General features: G+C 42.7%; 1 long non-coding RNA gene across 1 annotated transcript in view; it reads right to left on the bottom strand.

The window, feature by feature from the left end:
- The window catches only part of LOC310636547, a 331701-nt gene extending 322526 nt beyond the window's left edge, over positions 1-9175 (bottom strand). Inside the window, exon 1 of the long non-coding RNA XR_014491742.1 lies at positions 9026-9175. This is a non-coding gene — a long non-coding RNA (uncharacterized lncRNA). The remainder of the gene's footprint in view (positions 1-9025) is intronic.
- Positions 9176-15815: the final 6640 nt, after the last annotated feature.

The following is a 15815-nucleotide window of genomic DNA, read 5'->3' on the forward strand; positions in this document are numbered from 1 at the left end:
TATTATTATTATTATTATTATTATTACTACTACTACTACTACTACTACTACTACTACACTACAACTACTACTTAGCAACAGGCACTGGGCCTATGGATACTCACCTTGTGAAGATCTAGCAAGCCTTCGGTTTCTTGGCCTTCGGTGCGTTCGCACAGAACAGAGACCTAAAGTACCGCGAGATCAGATGAGATCAGTAGCGCGAGATCTCACGATACTGATCTATGTGTGATCTCACGGAACTTTAGGCCTCTGTTCTGTGCAAACAGAGGAAAGGCCTGAAGCACCGCAGCCTTCCCTCCATTTGCACAGCCTTTTGCCATCTTTGCAAAAAGCCTTTGCCACCAAGAACAGAGGCCTGGAGTAGCACGGGCATCCCTCTGGGCCTCCGTTCACAGTGGCAAAGGCCTTTCCTCAAGTTACATGATTCACTCCTACGAATCCTCGGGTTACAAATGTAACTGGCAGGCTCCATTACATTCACAACTCGAGGATTACCTGTACCTGTAATTTGTAAGACTGCAGGACTGCCCTGGAGATGAGAAAGTGGGACATCACAGGGGCTGGGCAATCAGCGCTGTGTACAGCCGTTTGCAAAGAACAGCCATGGGTGCTGGTGGCACAGAGAAGTGACTAATAAAGAAAACCAACAGCAACATTAGCAAAAATGTTTAAAAACATGTCAGATAGATGTTGGAAATGCAAACATAAGTCAAGTACTTATGTTTGGTGGACATGTGCCAAAGCAAAGTTATTGGGGAAAAAATACATACGTGGCTAGAAAAGATGTTAGGAAAAGATGTAGATTTGCCAGAAAACACTGATAAACAAAGCATGTATTTGATTTTACATGTACAACAGCGGCAAAGAATTATATTCGCGCAGTATTGGAAAAATGAAGAAATACCATCAGATGAAGAAATAATTTAAAAAAATACTAGAAGGTGCGGAGATGGATAGACTGACTTTGAGGTTGAAAGAAAAAGAAGAAATGGAATATTATCAAACTTGGGACTTATTTTGTCAATGGTTAGGCAGGACTCGTGGACTTCAACTCCCAGAATTCCTGAGCCGGCCATGCTGAGGGAAAAGGGAGACGTTTCCTAGCTGAGCCATGCTGGCTCAGGGATTCTGGGAGTTGAAGTCCACGAGTCATAAAAAAGCCAAGGTGGCCTACCCCTGGCCTAGGCCGCTTTATGACTCGTGGACTTCAACTCCCAGAATTCCTGAGCCGGCCATGCTGAGGGGAAAGGGAGAGGTTTCCAAGCTGAGCCATGCTGGCTCAGGGATTCTGGGAGTTGAAGTCCACGAGTCATCAAAGAGCCAAGGTGGCCTACCCCTGGCCTAGGCCGCTTTATGACTCGTGGACTTCAACTCCCAGAATTCCTGAGCTGGCCATGCTGAGGGGAAAGGGAGACGTTTCCGAGCTGAGCCATGCTGGCTCAGGGATTCTGGGAGTTGAAGTCCACGAGTCGTCAAAGAGCCAAGGTGGCCTAGCCCTGGGCTAGAGGAAAGAATATAGGATTAAGAATTAAACTGGTTTTAGTGAATGTAAACTCAAGACAGCACGTTTGTTGAACAAGTACTATTGAATGTATGAAAAAATCAATAAAAATCTTATATATATAAAAAAAGAATGTGAACAATGCAAAAAAACAAAGTGCTCACCCATAATGCCAACGTCCCTGGTATCCTCTTGTGTGGGCTGGTTGTACAATTGTTGGGGATTGGTATCGAGCAGGTTACTTGGCCCTTCTACGAGATTACTGGACACTTCAGAGAACAGCTTCTGGAAACAAAAGGATCCTGATCAATCAGGTCAAAGGGACGGGGGTAGAAGGGTGAGCAGGGAAGCTGTCATAAGCTTTCCAGCTTCAGTCCTAATTTAGGATTGGATCATAGGATCTCCCCAGAGCCAGGCTATGGCTGTGTCTGGAAGGCACCTCTTGACCCAGCCATAGGTCCAGCCCATATTGCAGGGGTTCCTAAACCCCGAGCCGTGGCCTATTCAGAACTGGGCCACATGCGAGGCAGGCCAGCGTGCCGGTGCGCGAGCATCTCAATTTGCATGAGTGACAGGCCAGTGTGTGCACACGCATGCCCATGCAGCTCAACTCGCAGTCGAACTATGTGTGAATGTGTGTTTGCACCAGCTCGCCGCTTGCGTGGCCCAGTTCTCTTCTCCACTCCCCCCCCCCCACACACACAGTCAGGCCACCAAGCCACAAACGTTGGGGATTGTTGCCATATTGTATTCAGAAGTGCAACAGTATTTGGAAATGACCTTATGTTGTGATTCCGTGCCAGCCTGTGATCTCGGTAGTTGAATCTGGGGAATCAGAGGAGGAGGAAGAGGAGGGGCCTGGAGAGCCATCAGAGTCAGAGGAAGGCTCTGATGAGCTGTAGGACTTACAAACTAATGAAGAGGCTGGTCCTTCCACTCGTGATCAAGCTGAGAGCCAGCTGTGCTGAGAAGCTGAGTCAGTTTCGGAGGAAGCACAGCTGGAAGACCTCAGAGATGCTTGTAAACGCAGACAGGTCAAACGAGAATAGAGGGAGGCAATGGGGCGACCCCAGGGGAGAAGGAGAAAGCAGTGAGAAGCCACGCCTTGGGGACTGCGTAACAAAAAGGGAATGTGTGTGGGCAGGGCAGTGTCAAGAGATCATGGTCTGTTTATTTTGCCTGTTGAGTTATTTCCTGTTTGACCTGTGCTCCATTTTGCTTTTAGACAAGGTCTCTGTTCGAAAAGTGTTCTGTTGCTTTTGTTTTCTGGGACAATTATCAGGTCTGTAACTCAAAAAGGGTTTATTTTTCCAGTCTACTGTTAAAAGACGGGTTGTCTTTGTGAAGTAACAAGGACATATGTAGGCTGGGACAGAACACCTTGAGGGACCCTGCAAAATGGGTGGGGCAAATGGACCCTGCAAAATTGGTGGGGCAAGAGGTTCAGAAGGGACCCTCCCTAGTTGTCAGGCTGTAAAGGAGATGGCAAAAGGACGCGGTGGCTCAGTGGGTTAGGACGCTGAGCTTGTTGATCAGAAGGTCGGCAGTTTGGCGGGTCGAATCCCGAGTGCCGCGCAGCAGTGAGCGCCTGTTACTCGTCCCAGCTTCTGCCAACCTAGCAGTTCGAAAGCACGTAAAAATGCAAGTAGAAAAATAGGGACCACTACGGTGGGAAGGTAACAGCGTTCCGTGCGCTTTTGGCGTCTAGTCATGCCGGCCACATGACCACGGAGACGTCCTCGGACAAGCGCTGGCTCTTCGGCTTTGAAACGGAGATGAGCACCGGCCCCTAGAGTCGGAAACGACTAGCACGCATGTGCGGGGGAACCTTTACTTTTACCTAAAGGAGATGGCACAAAACCTGTACTTTCAGCCTCGAAAAATTTTATTCATGTAGCTTTACAATAAAGCAGTATTATTTTATCCAGGTGGTGTTTCCTATCTGGTCCACCTCTTAAAGCTGACGGGAAGATTGCAGGCTTTATCCCTTCGTAAGGAAAAGAGGAAAGACGCATTGCCTGTCAGGTGCACAATTTTTGCCGAGTCTCCTTGGTCTTTGCACAGCATACAGGTGGTCCTCGACCTACAACAGTTCACTCAGCGACTGTTCAAAGTTACAACGGCACTGAAAAAAAGGGACTTATGACCATTTTCATACTTGCCACCGTTGCAGCATTCCCCATGGTCACCATGACAACTGATTCATATTTTATGATGGTCACAGTGTCCTGGTGTCCCCTGATCCCCTTTTCTGACCTTCTGACAAGTCAATGGGGGAACCAGATTCACTTAACAGCCGTGTTACTAACTGAACAACCCCGGAGATTCACTTAACGAAGTGTGGCAAGAAAGGTTGTAAAATGGGGCAGAACTCACTTAACGGCTTTCTTGGCTTACTAACAGGAAAGTTGTGGTCATAAGTTCAAGCATTACCTGTACTAAGGATAGAGCTTCTCAGTGGCAGGCCAGGGTTAAGCAGAGAACCTGTGATTTACAGGTAAATGGAATTCACACAAAATAACAGGAACCAAAACCTCAAGAGGACTAGGAGCATGAGAAGCAGGGGTAGACCATACTCCAACAATACATCTTCTATCAGTGCCTGTTCTATCAGGTCTCCAAAAGTCACAAGCAGGAGCTTCTTTTCTTTCCCCTCCCTGCCTGCCAGGACTGAACCCAGGACCCCAGGCATTCAATACGAGATCTGCATCCCGAGGGTGACTCCTCCCCACTCCTTCAACCTACCCTTCAAAGGCAGCCTGATGTTCTCACCTGCTCTGGCCTCCGTAAGAACTGTTCTGTACCAGCCTGCTACCGGACCTGCAGAAAGGCAGGGACAACCCCTTTTACAAGAAGGCAAGAGGCTGGAATTACGAATGCCAAATTTATTGCAACAAAAACAAACAAGACACGAACCAAGAAACAGGAGCTTTAAGAAACAGGAAAGATCCAAGCGGTTGCCTTCAGCAAACCAGCCCTCCCCACACATTCCCCTTATATAGAGTTCAGGGCGTGGCTTCTCTCTGCCTCCTTCCGAGGAGCCCCATTGCCTTCCTCTGTTTACTCCTAATTGACTGCCTCCTGCGTCGGGCGTCCTTGAACAGGGCCAGCTGTGGGTCATCTTCATCCACGCTGTCAGGCTCACACAGCTGGGTCTCCGTGGTGACCAAGTGGGAGGGGCCTGGCTGAGGGCTCTCATCAGCAAGATCTTCAACCCCCTCAGCAAGGTCTTCAACACCCCCCTCCTCCTCTGAGTCGTCCGACCCAACTGCCGAACCCACAGGCTGACCCTGAATCACAACAAGAACCCCTCGGCTAAGGCCACTGCTTGGAGGTAGGTGCCCGGCTCACCGCCTCTTACCCAGCCCTGGAGCCCCGGGGTCAGGATGGCCACAAACTGCTCCAGCACCACCAGCTATAGCATCTGCTCCTTGGTGCTCCTCTAGGGCTGCAACCACCGCCTGCAAAGTCCGGAGAGTTACTGGTAAACCTATTTCAGCTCCTTGGCCTCATGGAAGAGGAATCCATGGAAAAGCTGGTGCTGTCCCTCTGGGGCTGAGGACCTCCTCCTTCACCGGCCTGGATGGTCCACAGGGTCCAAGGCTTTCGTGCACCTGCGATGTGGCAGACCCGGGATCAGGAGACACCAGCTTGATCTCTCTCGGAGGGCTGGGCAGAACCGGCATCCTTTGCTCTCTTGAAGACCACTGAACACCAGCAGGTGGTTCTCCATCGGAAGAGTTCACAGCATCCCTCTCTGTTTGTGGGCATTCATGGGGCAGGAGAAAAACCTGCTCCACTTTGATAAGGCTCAGGGGACTCCAGCAGTTGCGTGTCTCCTCAGCCATTTCCTCTTTGACCCAGTGTTGTGTGCTAGCATCCTGGGATGAGGGAGCCAAAGTGACTTCCATCTCTTCAGCAGCCATCGCCGCCTGCTAAGAAATCAAGGACAGAACAAGTCATTTCCTTAAATCTGGCAATGTTACATTTTGGAGCCCGGTCACCCAGAAAAGTTCGGGATTCACCAGTCAACCTCAGAGCAGCGTCGTTCTGTGTGACAACAAGGCCCAGCCTCATAACCAAAATTTTTAAGGGATGTGGTCATATAGCTCCAAACAACTGACCACACAAGACGCTTATGAGCTAAGGAGGACAGTACAATTAAATCCTGCTGGTGATGTTACCTAGTTTGGCAACGAAACATTCAGAAGCTATATTGAAACAAGCTTGGAGAACAAGCCACAGTCAAAATCTATAAATCCTAGTTCATACTCCCCAACCAAGATCCCATCACATATCGAGCCCCAAATCCTGGATTACATGTAGAATAGGAATGGAATGGAATGGAATGGAATGGAATGGAATGGAATGGAATGGAATGGAATGGAATGGAATGGAATGGAATCGAATCGAATCGAATCGAATCGAATCGAATAGAATAGAATAGAATAGAATAGAATAGAATAGAATAGAACAGAATAGAATAGAATAGAATATAGAATAGAACAGAATAGAATAGAATAGAATATAGAATAGAATAGAATAGAATATAGAATATAGAATATAGACTTTAGAATAGAATAGAATAGAATAGAATAGAATAGAATAGAATAGAATATAGAATATAAAAATAGAATAGAATAGAATAGAATAGAATAGAATATAGAATATAGACTTTAGAATAGAATAGAATAGAATAGAATAGAATAGAATAGAATAGAATAGAATAGAATAGAATATAGAATATAGAATATAGAAAATAGAATAGAATAGAATAGAATAGAATAGAATAGAATAGAATAGAATAGAATAGAATATAGAATAAAGGTAGAATATAGAATAGAATAGAATAGAATAGAATAGAATAGAATAGAATAGAATAGAATAGAATAGAATAGAATAGAATAGAATATAGAATATAGACTTTAGAATAGAATAGAATAGAATAGAATATAGAATATAGACTTTAGAATAGAATAGAATATAGAATAGAATAGAATAGAACAGAACAGTATAGAATAGAATAGAATAGAATAGAATAGAATAGAATAGAATATAGAATATAGAATATAGACTTTAGAATAGAATAGAATAGAATAGAATAGAATAGAATAGAATAGAATAGAATAGAATAGAATATAGAATATAGAATATAGACTTTAGAATAGAATAGAATAGAATAGAATATAGAATATAAAAATAGAATAGAATAGAATAGAATAGAATAGAATAGAATAGAATAGAATAGAATAGAATAGAATAGAATAGAATAGAATATAGAATATAGGTAGAATATAGAATAGGAATAGAATAGAATATAGAATATAGAACAGAACAGAATAGAATAGAATATAGAATATAGATAGAATATAGAATAGAATAGAATAGAATAGAATAGAATAGAATAGAATAGAATAGAATAGAATAGAATAGAATAGAATAGAATATAGAATATAGGTAGAATATAGAATAGAATAGAATAGAATAGAATAGAATAGAATAGAATAGAATAGAATAGAATAGAATAGAATAGAATATAGATAGAATATAGAATAGAATAGAATAGAATAGAATAGAATAGAATAGAATATAGAATATAGACTTTAGAATAGAATAGAATATAGAATATAGACTTTAGAATAGAATAGAATAGAATAGAATATAGAATATAGAGAATAGAATAGAATAGAATAGAATATAGAATATAGAACAGAACAGAATAGAATAGAATATAGAATATAGATAGAATATAGAATAGAATAGAATAGAATAGAATAGAATAGAATAGAATAGAATAGAATAGAATAGAATAGAATATAGAATATAGGTAGAATATAGAATAGAATAGAATAGAATAGAATAGAATAGAATAGAATAGAATAGAATAGAATAGAATAGAATATAGGTGGAATATAGAATAGAATAGAATAGAATAGAATATAGAATATAGAATATAGAATATAGACTTTAGAATAGAATAGAATAGAATAGAATAGAATAGAATAGAAAATAGAATAGAATAGAATAGAATAGAATAGAATAGAATAGAATAGAATAGAATAGGAATATAGAATATAGAACAGAATAGAATAGAATATAGAATATAGATAGAATATAGAATAGAATAGAATAGAATAGAATAGAATAGAATAGAATAGAATATAGAATAGAATAGAATAGAATAGAATAGAATAGAATAGAATAGAATAGAATAGAATAGAATAGAATAGAATAGAATAGAATAGAATAGAATATAGAATATAGGTAGAATATAGAATAGAATAGAATAGAATAGAATAGAATAGAATAGAATAGAATAGAATAGAATAGAATAGAATATAGAATATAGACTTTAGAATAGAATAGAATAGAATAGAATAGAATAGAATAGAATAGAATAGAATAGAATAGAATAGAATAGAATAGAATAGAATAACAGAATGAGAACAGAATAGAAGCTAGCAGGAGAACCTACCATCTCAGGTGAGTGACTGCATTCCCATCACAAGCTGAGCTATAAGCTATATTTACAAACCCCAGTCGGTGGAGTTCACACAGGCTAAGCAATAAACCACGGTTGATTCACCCGTGTGATTCAGCCCCGGTGCCCTCCAAATATCTGAACTAACCAGCAGAGCTGCAGTCCCACCTGAACTCGTCCCGCCACTCCAGAGGGAGGGTCGCCCCGCCAACCTTTTCCAACTGCTGGGAAATGCCGAAAAGACGAAGCTCCCCCGGCTTCCCCTCCAGCCCCCCCCAAAAAAGAAGGGGTACGGGATCCCCGCTGCCGGGAACGCCGCACGCGTGCCGCATTTGCAACCGGGCGCCCGCGTGCCCCGATGGAGCGATCAATGCCGTGGGCGGGGCCAGGAGGTTGCTTCGGGACTCGGAGGCTGATCTCCCGCTCTCCAGTTCCGGGCTTCTCTAGGACTCCCAACTCGAATGTTTAACCCTTTCAGTCCCGGGTCTGATTCCTGGATATTTTCGAGGCACGTCCGTGTAGTTAATAATAATAATAATAATAATAATAATAATAATAATAATAATAATAATAATAATAATAATAATAATAATAATAATAATAATAATAATAATAATAATGATGATGATGATGATGATGATAATAATAATAATAATAATAATGATAAAGTTGGAAGGGACCTTGGAGGTCATCTAGTCCAACCCCCTGCTCAGGCAGGAAACCCTATACCATTTCAGGCAAATGGCTGTCCAGTCTCTTCTTAAAAACCTCCAGTGTGTTGGAGCATTCACCACTTCTGGAGGCAGGTTGTTCCACTGGTTAATTGTTCTCACTGTCAGGAAGTTTCTCCTTAGTTCTAGGTTGCTTCTCTATAATAATAATAATAATAATAATAATAATAATAATAATAATAATAATAATAATAATAATAATAATAATAATAATAATAATAATAATAATAATAATAATAATAATAGTAATATAAAGTTGGAAGGGACCTTGGAGGTCATCTAGTCCAACCCCCTGCTCAGGCAGGAAACCCTATACCATTTCAGGCAAATGGCTGTCCAGTCTCTTCTTAAAAACCTCCAGTGTTGGAGCATTCACCACCTCTGGAGGCAGGTTGTTCCACTGGTTAATTGTTCTCACTGTCAGGAAGTTTCTCCTTAGTTCTAGGTTGCTTCTCTCCTTGATTAGTTTCCATCCGTGGCTTCTTGTCCTGCTTTCAGGCGCTTTGGAGAATAGCTTGACTCCCTCTTCTTTGTGGCCAGCCCCTGAGATATTGGAACACTGCTATCATGTCACCCCTCACCCTTCTCCTCGTTAAACTACACATACCCAATTCCAGTTAGTTGTTTCATTCATTCTTCATTCATTCATTCACTGGAGGCTTTTAAGAAAAGACTGGACAAATACTTGTCTGGAATGGTACAGGGTCTCCTGCGTGAGCAGGGGGGGTTGGACTAGACTAGATGACCTCTAAGGTCCCTTCCAACTCTTATTCATTCATTTTTTTCCCCCGGCATCCGTATGTATACATTCGAACTAGACTGTAATGCTTCTCTGTGTCATGCACGTGTGCGTGAGTGTGTGAGTATATGCACAATGGTATTTTTTTTGGAGAGCTGAATGCAACGAAATTTCATTTTAAGGTATGCTGATGAGTGTACTTTTAAAGAAGGTGACGATAAAGATTCTAATTCTAATTCTATTCCTTAGTGTAATATACCGCCAAATCCAAGGGGATTCCCAGAGGTTTGCCAAAGCTTATACTGTACATATAAGACATCCATGGGAAGAATTCAATATAGGTAGTCCTTAATTTATGGCCAGAATTGAGCCCAAAATTTCTGTTGCCAAGCAAGCCAGTTGTTAAAGTGAATTTTGCCCCATTTTACGACCTTTTTTGCCACAGCCATTAAGTGAATCACTGCTGCTATTCGGTTAGCAACATAGCTGTTAAGCAAATCGGGCTTCCCCATTGACTTTGCCGGTCAGAAGATCCCAAAAGTTTGTGGCCCATTTTAAGGCTTTGTTTGCCACAGTTGTTAAGCGAATCACAGCCAATCCGGCTTCCGCCACTGATTTTTGCTTGTCAGAAGCCAGCTGGGAAGGTCATCAATGACTACCATGTCACTTTGCAAGGCTGCAACTGTTGTAAATACATGGCGGTTGTCAAGCACCCAAATTTTGATCAGGTGACCATGGGCATGCTGTAATGGTCGCAAGGGCGAGGACAAGATGTAAGTCACTGTTTTCACTACAGGTAATCCTCAACTTGCAATCATTCAGTTCGAAGTTACACCAGCCCTGGAAAAAGTGACTTATGACTGTTTTTGACACTTACAACCTCTGCAGCATGAATAGGAATAGGAATAGGAATAGAATAAAGAATAGAATAGAATAGAATAGAATAGAATAGAATAGGGAATAGAATAGAATAGAATAGAATAGAATAGAATAGAATAGAATAGAATAGAATAGAATAGAATAGAATAGAATAGAATAGAATAAAGAATAGAATAGAATAGAATAGAATAGAATAGAATAGAATAGAATAGAATAGAATAGAATAGAATAGAATAGAATAAGGAATAGAATAGAATAGAATAGAATAGAATAGAATAGAATAGAATAGAATAGAATAGAATAGAATAGAATAGAATAAGGAATAGAATAGAATAGAATAGAATAGAATAGAATAGAATAGAATAGAATAGAATAGAATAGAATAGAACAGTGATGGCAAACCTTTTAGAGACCGAGTGCCCAAACTGCAACCCAAAGCCCACTTATGTATCATCGGGTGCTGGGTGGGTGTGGCCCATTGGGTGGGCGTGGCCCATTGGGTGCAGTGGTAACCGCAGACCGGGTGGGACTAAAAACGTCAATCAATTCCAACTTTGTGAGAACTTTTTTCCCCCCCGCAAGTTGAAATTGATTGATTGATTGAACTTTTTTTTTTGCACACGGCAGCGGAGGCCTAAAGAGAAAAGGTTTTATAAAACCCAGCTGAAGCCCTAGGACTGGGGTGATGGCGCGCGTGCCCACAGAGAGGGCTTTGTGTGCCACCTGTGGCACCCATCCCATAGATTCGCCACCATGGGAATAGAAAATAGGAATAGAATATAGAATAGAATAGAATAGAATAGAATAGAATAGAATAGAATAGAATAGAATAGAATAGAATAGAATAGAATAGAAAATAGAATAGAATAGAATAGAATAGAATAGAATAGAATAGAATAGAATAGAATAGAATAGAATAGAATAGAATAGAATAATAGAATAGAATAGAATAGAATCTGGAAGGGACCTTGGAGGTCTTCTAGTCCAGCCCCCTGCTCAAGCAGGAGAACCTATACCATTTCAGACAAGTGACTGTCTAGTCCAGGCAACCTCGGCTCTTTTATGACTCATGGACTTCAACTTCCAGAATTCCTAAGTCAGCTGACTCAGGAATTCTGGGAGTTGAAGTCCATAAGTCATAAAAGAGCCGAGGTTGCCTACCCCTGGTCTAGTCTCTTCTTAAAAATCTCCAGTGATGGAGCACCCACGATTTCTGGAGGCAAGCTGTTCTCCGAGCTTGTGGGTTGTTTCCTGAATGTTTTGTTACCAGGCTAGGTAACATCTTCAGTGGAATTTAGGGGATGTCAGTGTTCTTCTGTTTATACTCCACCAGCAATTCCATCAACAGACACATCAACCTACAACCAGCCTACGAACTCCTCAGAATCCAGATCAACCACACAGCCGTCCAGAGTCAGCACTGATCCCACAACCAACCCACGCAAGCCCCTTCTCCCCACCAGCATTTCACCACCCAATGACCCTCTTTATGTAACCTCCCCATGACAAGACCCATCACAAGACCCATCTCATTGATGACTCACACCCGACCTATCACATAACCCTCACTGTCAAGATTGATTCACTCTTTCACCTACATTTTCTCCCTTTGCTCATAGTTTGACAAGATTGTGGAATGCAAAAGCGGGAGGGATGGTAGCTAGGCTGTCTCTGAGAGTTTGGAGCTGATAAAGGCAAGGTCATTAACTCAGGTGGCCGACGGAGAAGTGGACTTTTCCCATAACAAGAAGTATTACTATTGGACAATGTGAACACCCGGTGGGTGGGGGCGAAGAGAATCTATCCTTTAATTAAGTAAGCCTTCGAGCGGGAAAATCAGAGCTGGTTTTGCTTCTCCTGTGCCAATGTAAATTTTCAGTAAATTATTATACACTTGGTAAAATCGATGTCCCTGGCGCTTCTTTTTCTGGACATGCCAACTGGACAGTTGACACTCACTTGATACTCCCACACCTGAAGCCCTTATAAACAGAGGATCACAGACATTGACATCCCCTAAACTCCATTGAAGATGTTACCTAGCCTGGTTCGGAAACCAACCCACAAGCTCGGAGAACGGACCTTTACCATCATCCTACACCAGAGCTAGTGATAGTCGCCACTATTGCAAACCACCGCAGCATCCCCAGGGTCACCTGATCAAAATTCGGAAGCTTGGCAACCGGCTCGTATTTACGACGGTTGCAGCGTCCCGGAGTCAATGGGGAAGCCAGTGTCACTTAACCCCCGTGTTACTGCTGTGACTGACTTCAACAGCTGTGGCAAGAAAGACGGCAAAACACACCTAGCAATTGTCTCGCTTAGTAACAGAAATTTGGAGGGCAACTATGATCGTACATCAAGGACCGCCTGTAGTACCATCGTAACTTCGAACGATCGCTTAAATGAATGGCTGTAAGCCAAGGACTATCTGGAGTTACAGCACTATTCATCCTAACATTATGTTGTGATTCAGGGTCAGCCTGTGGGTTCGGCAGTTGGGTCGGACGACTCAGAGGAGGAGGGGGGTGTTGAAGACCTTGCTGAGGGGGTTGAAGATCTTGCTGATGAGAGCCCTCAGCCAGGCCCCTCCCACTTGGTCACCACGGAGACTCAGCTGTGTGAGCCTGACAGCGTGGATGAAGATGACCCACAGCTGGCCCTGTTCAAGGACGCCCGACGCAGGAGGCAGTCAAGTAGGAGTAAACAGAGGAAGGCAATGGGGCTTTTCGGAAGGAGGCAGAGAGAAGCCACGCCCTGAACTCTATATAAGGGGAATGTGTGGGGAGGGCTGGTTTGCTGAAGGCAACCGCTCGGGATGGTTCATGTTTCTTAAAGCTCCTGTTTCTTGGTTCGTGTCTTGTTTGTTTTTGTAGCTATAAATTTGGCAGGCGTATTCCAGCCTCTTGCCGTTTGTAAAGGGGTTGTCCCTGCCTTTTCTGCAGGGCCGGTAGCAGGCTGGTACAGAACACATTATTTGGGCCAAAAATCATAGAAAGCCCTCTCAATCTTATCCCAAAGGTGCTTTTTCAAGAGGCAACTGGACTTTCTTTGTTTTCTTTGAAGAGGTTTCGCTTCTCGTCCCAGAAGCTTCTTCAGTTCTGACTGGGTGGTGGGGAACGGAAGGATTTATACTCCTTGCAGACAGCCGGTCATTTGCATTCTTTTAGAGTTGAGGCCACTTGGAGGTTTACCTGTGTCCTCAGGGTCACCCGAGTGGTGCAAATGGGTGTGGAGCTTTCTGGGAACTGCTGACAGGACTGGATTGTGGAGCTGTGCTTTCTGCGGGATGTTTTTTTCTGCGACACGAGTCTGTGTTGTCCGCATCTCAAACTGAAGCGCTAATGGTCCTGAAGCGCTAAAGTCTCCCGGTTAGACTACTGCAACGCTCTCTACATCGGGCTGCCCTTGAGGACCACTCGGAGGCTTCAGCTGGTGCAGAATGCAGCCGCGCGAGTAGTAATGGGAGTTTCCCGATACTCTCACGTAACACCTCTTCTCCACGAGCTGCATTGGCTTCCAGTTGCCCTCCGGGTGAGATTCAAGGTGCTGGTGATGATCTATAAAGCCCTAAATAGCATGGGTCCGGATTATCTTAGGGAGCACCTGCTGCCAGCATCAGCCTCCCATCGTCCTGTGCGCTCCCACAGGGAGGGCCTCCTTAGGGTTCCGCCGGTTAGGGAATGCCGGCGGGTGATTCCCAGGGGAAGGGCGTTCTCTGTGGGCGCGCCTGTCCTACGGAATGAACTGCCGGTGGAATTTCGGACCGCCCCCGACCTTCGCTCGTTTCGCCGGGACCTAAAAACCTGGTTGTTTGACCTTTCTGGCCTGGACTGAGGGGTTTTAAATTAATTTTAAATTTAAATGTTAACTTTTGTTTTAATGTGTGGGCTAGTATTAATTTATTTCTATTTTAGCTTTCTTTATTTTGTATTGTTTTAATTCGCCCTGTGAACCGCCCTGAGTCCTTCGGGAATAGGGCGGTATATAAAATCAATTAAATAAATAAATAAAAATAATTTTTTTTCTGGAAATCCAATCATATCCCGCACCATTCAAGTACCTCTCTAGCTGGCCTCAACGACTCTCTAAAATAATAATAATAATAATAATAATAATAATAATAATAATAATAATAATAATAATAATAATAATAATATAAAGTTGGAAGGGACCTTGGAGGTCATCTAGTCCAACCCCCTGCTCAGGCAGGAAACCCTATACCATTTCAGGCAAATGGCTGTCCAGTCTCTTCTTAAAAACCTCCAGTGTTGGAGCATTCACCACTTCTAGAGGCAGGTTGTTCCACTGGTTAATTGTTCTAACTGTCAGGAAGTTTCTCCTTAGTTCTAGGTTGCTTTTCTCCTTGACTAGTTTCCATCCGTTGCTTCTTGTCCTGCCTTCAGGTGCTTTGGAGAATAGCTTGGCTCCCTCTTCTTTGTGGCAGCCCCTGAGATATTGGAACACTGCTATCATGTCACCCCTCACCCTTCTCTTCATTAAACTACACATACCCAATTCCAGCAACCGTTCCCTATATGTTTTAGCCTCCAGCCCCCTAATCATCTTGATTGCTCTTCTCTGTGCCCTTTCTAGAGTCTCGACATCTTTTTTACATCGTGGTGACCAAAACTGGATGCAGTATTCCAGGTGTGGCCTTACCAAGGCGTTGTAAAGTGGTATTAGTACTTCACATGATCTTGATTCTATCCCTCTGTTAATGCAGCCTAGCACTGTGTTGGCTTTTTTGGCAGCTGAAGCACACGGCTGGCTCATATTGAAGTGATTGTCCACTAGGACTCCGAGATCCCTCTCACAGTTACTACTATTGAGCAAGGTACCACCTATACTATACCTGTGCATTTGATTTTTCCTGCCTAAATGTAGAACCTTACTTTTTTCACCAGCAAATGACCAGCTGTCTGCAAGGAGTATAAATCCTTCCATTCCCCACCATCCAGTCGGAGCTGAAGAAGCTTCTCGGAAAAGGCACCTTTGGAACAACCATGATCCGGATGACTGAGAATCTCCATAGATACTCTCTCATCTTGGTTGTTTTTTTTCATATGGGAAATCATGATTTAAATAACAGCACCGATGTCGGAAGCAGCTCTTCAATACGTTTTACTCAGTTAATTGTTCAAAACATAGAATTATAAAAAGGGGCGGGGAAGCAAGTGACAGACCATGCACTTAAAAGGAAAATCTTTTTCTCGAAGCATTCAAAGTAAAGGTACAGAAGATGATTAGAAACCATTGACTGAGCAGAACAGAAAAACCATGAACGCTTTGTTTTAAACAATATATTTTAAATGCCTTATTTTGGCCTTCCTAATAACTTAATTAAGTACTTCCAGGAAAAAAAGCACATCATGTAGATAAAGTAGAAGCCAGGTACTATATTATTCCTATATACCGTTGATGTAAACAGGAAATCTCTTTAAGATTTATCACATAGAAGGTCCTAGAGCAGTGTTTTTC

The sequence above is a fragment of the Vipera ursinii genome (genome assembly GCF_947247035.1).
Source record: "Vipera ursinii genome assembly, chromosome: 2".
Classification (NCBI taxonomy): Eukaryota; Metazoa; Chordata; class Lepidosauria; order Squamata; family Viperidae; genus Vipera; species Vipera ursinii.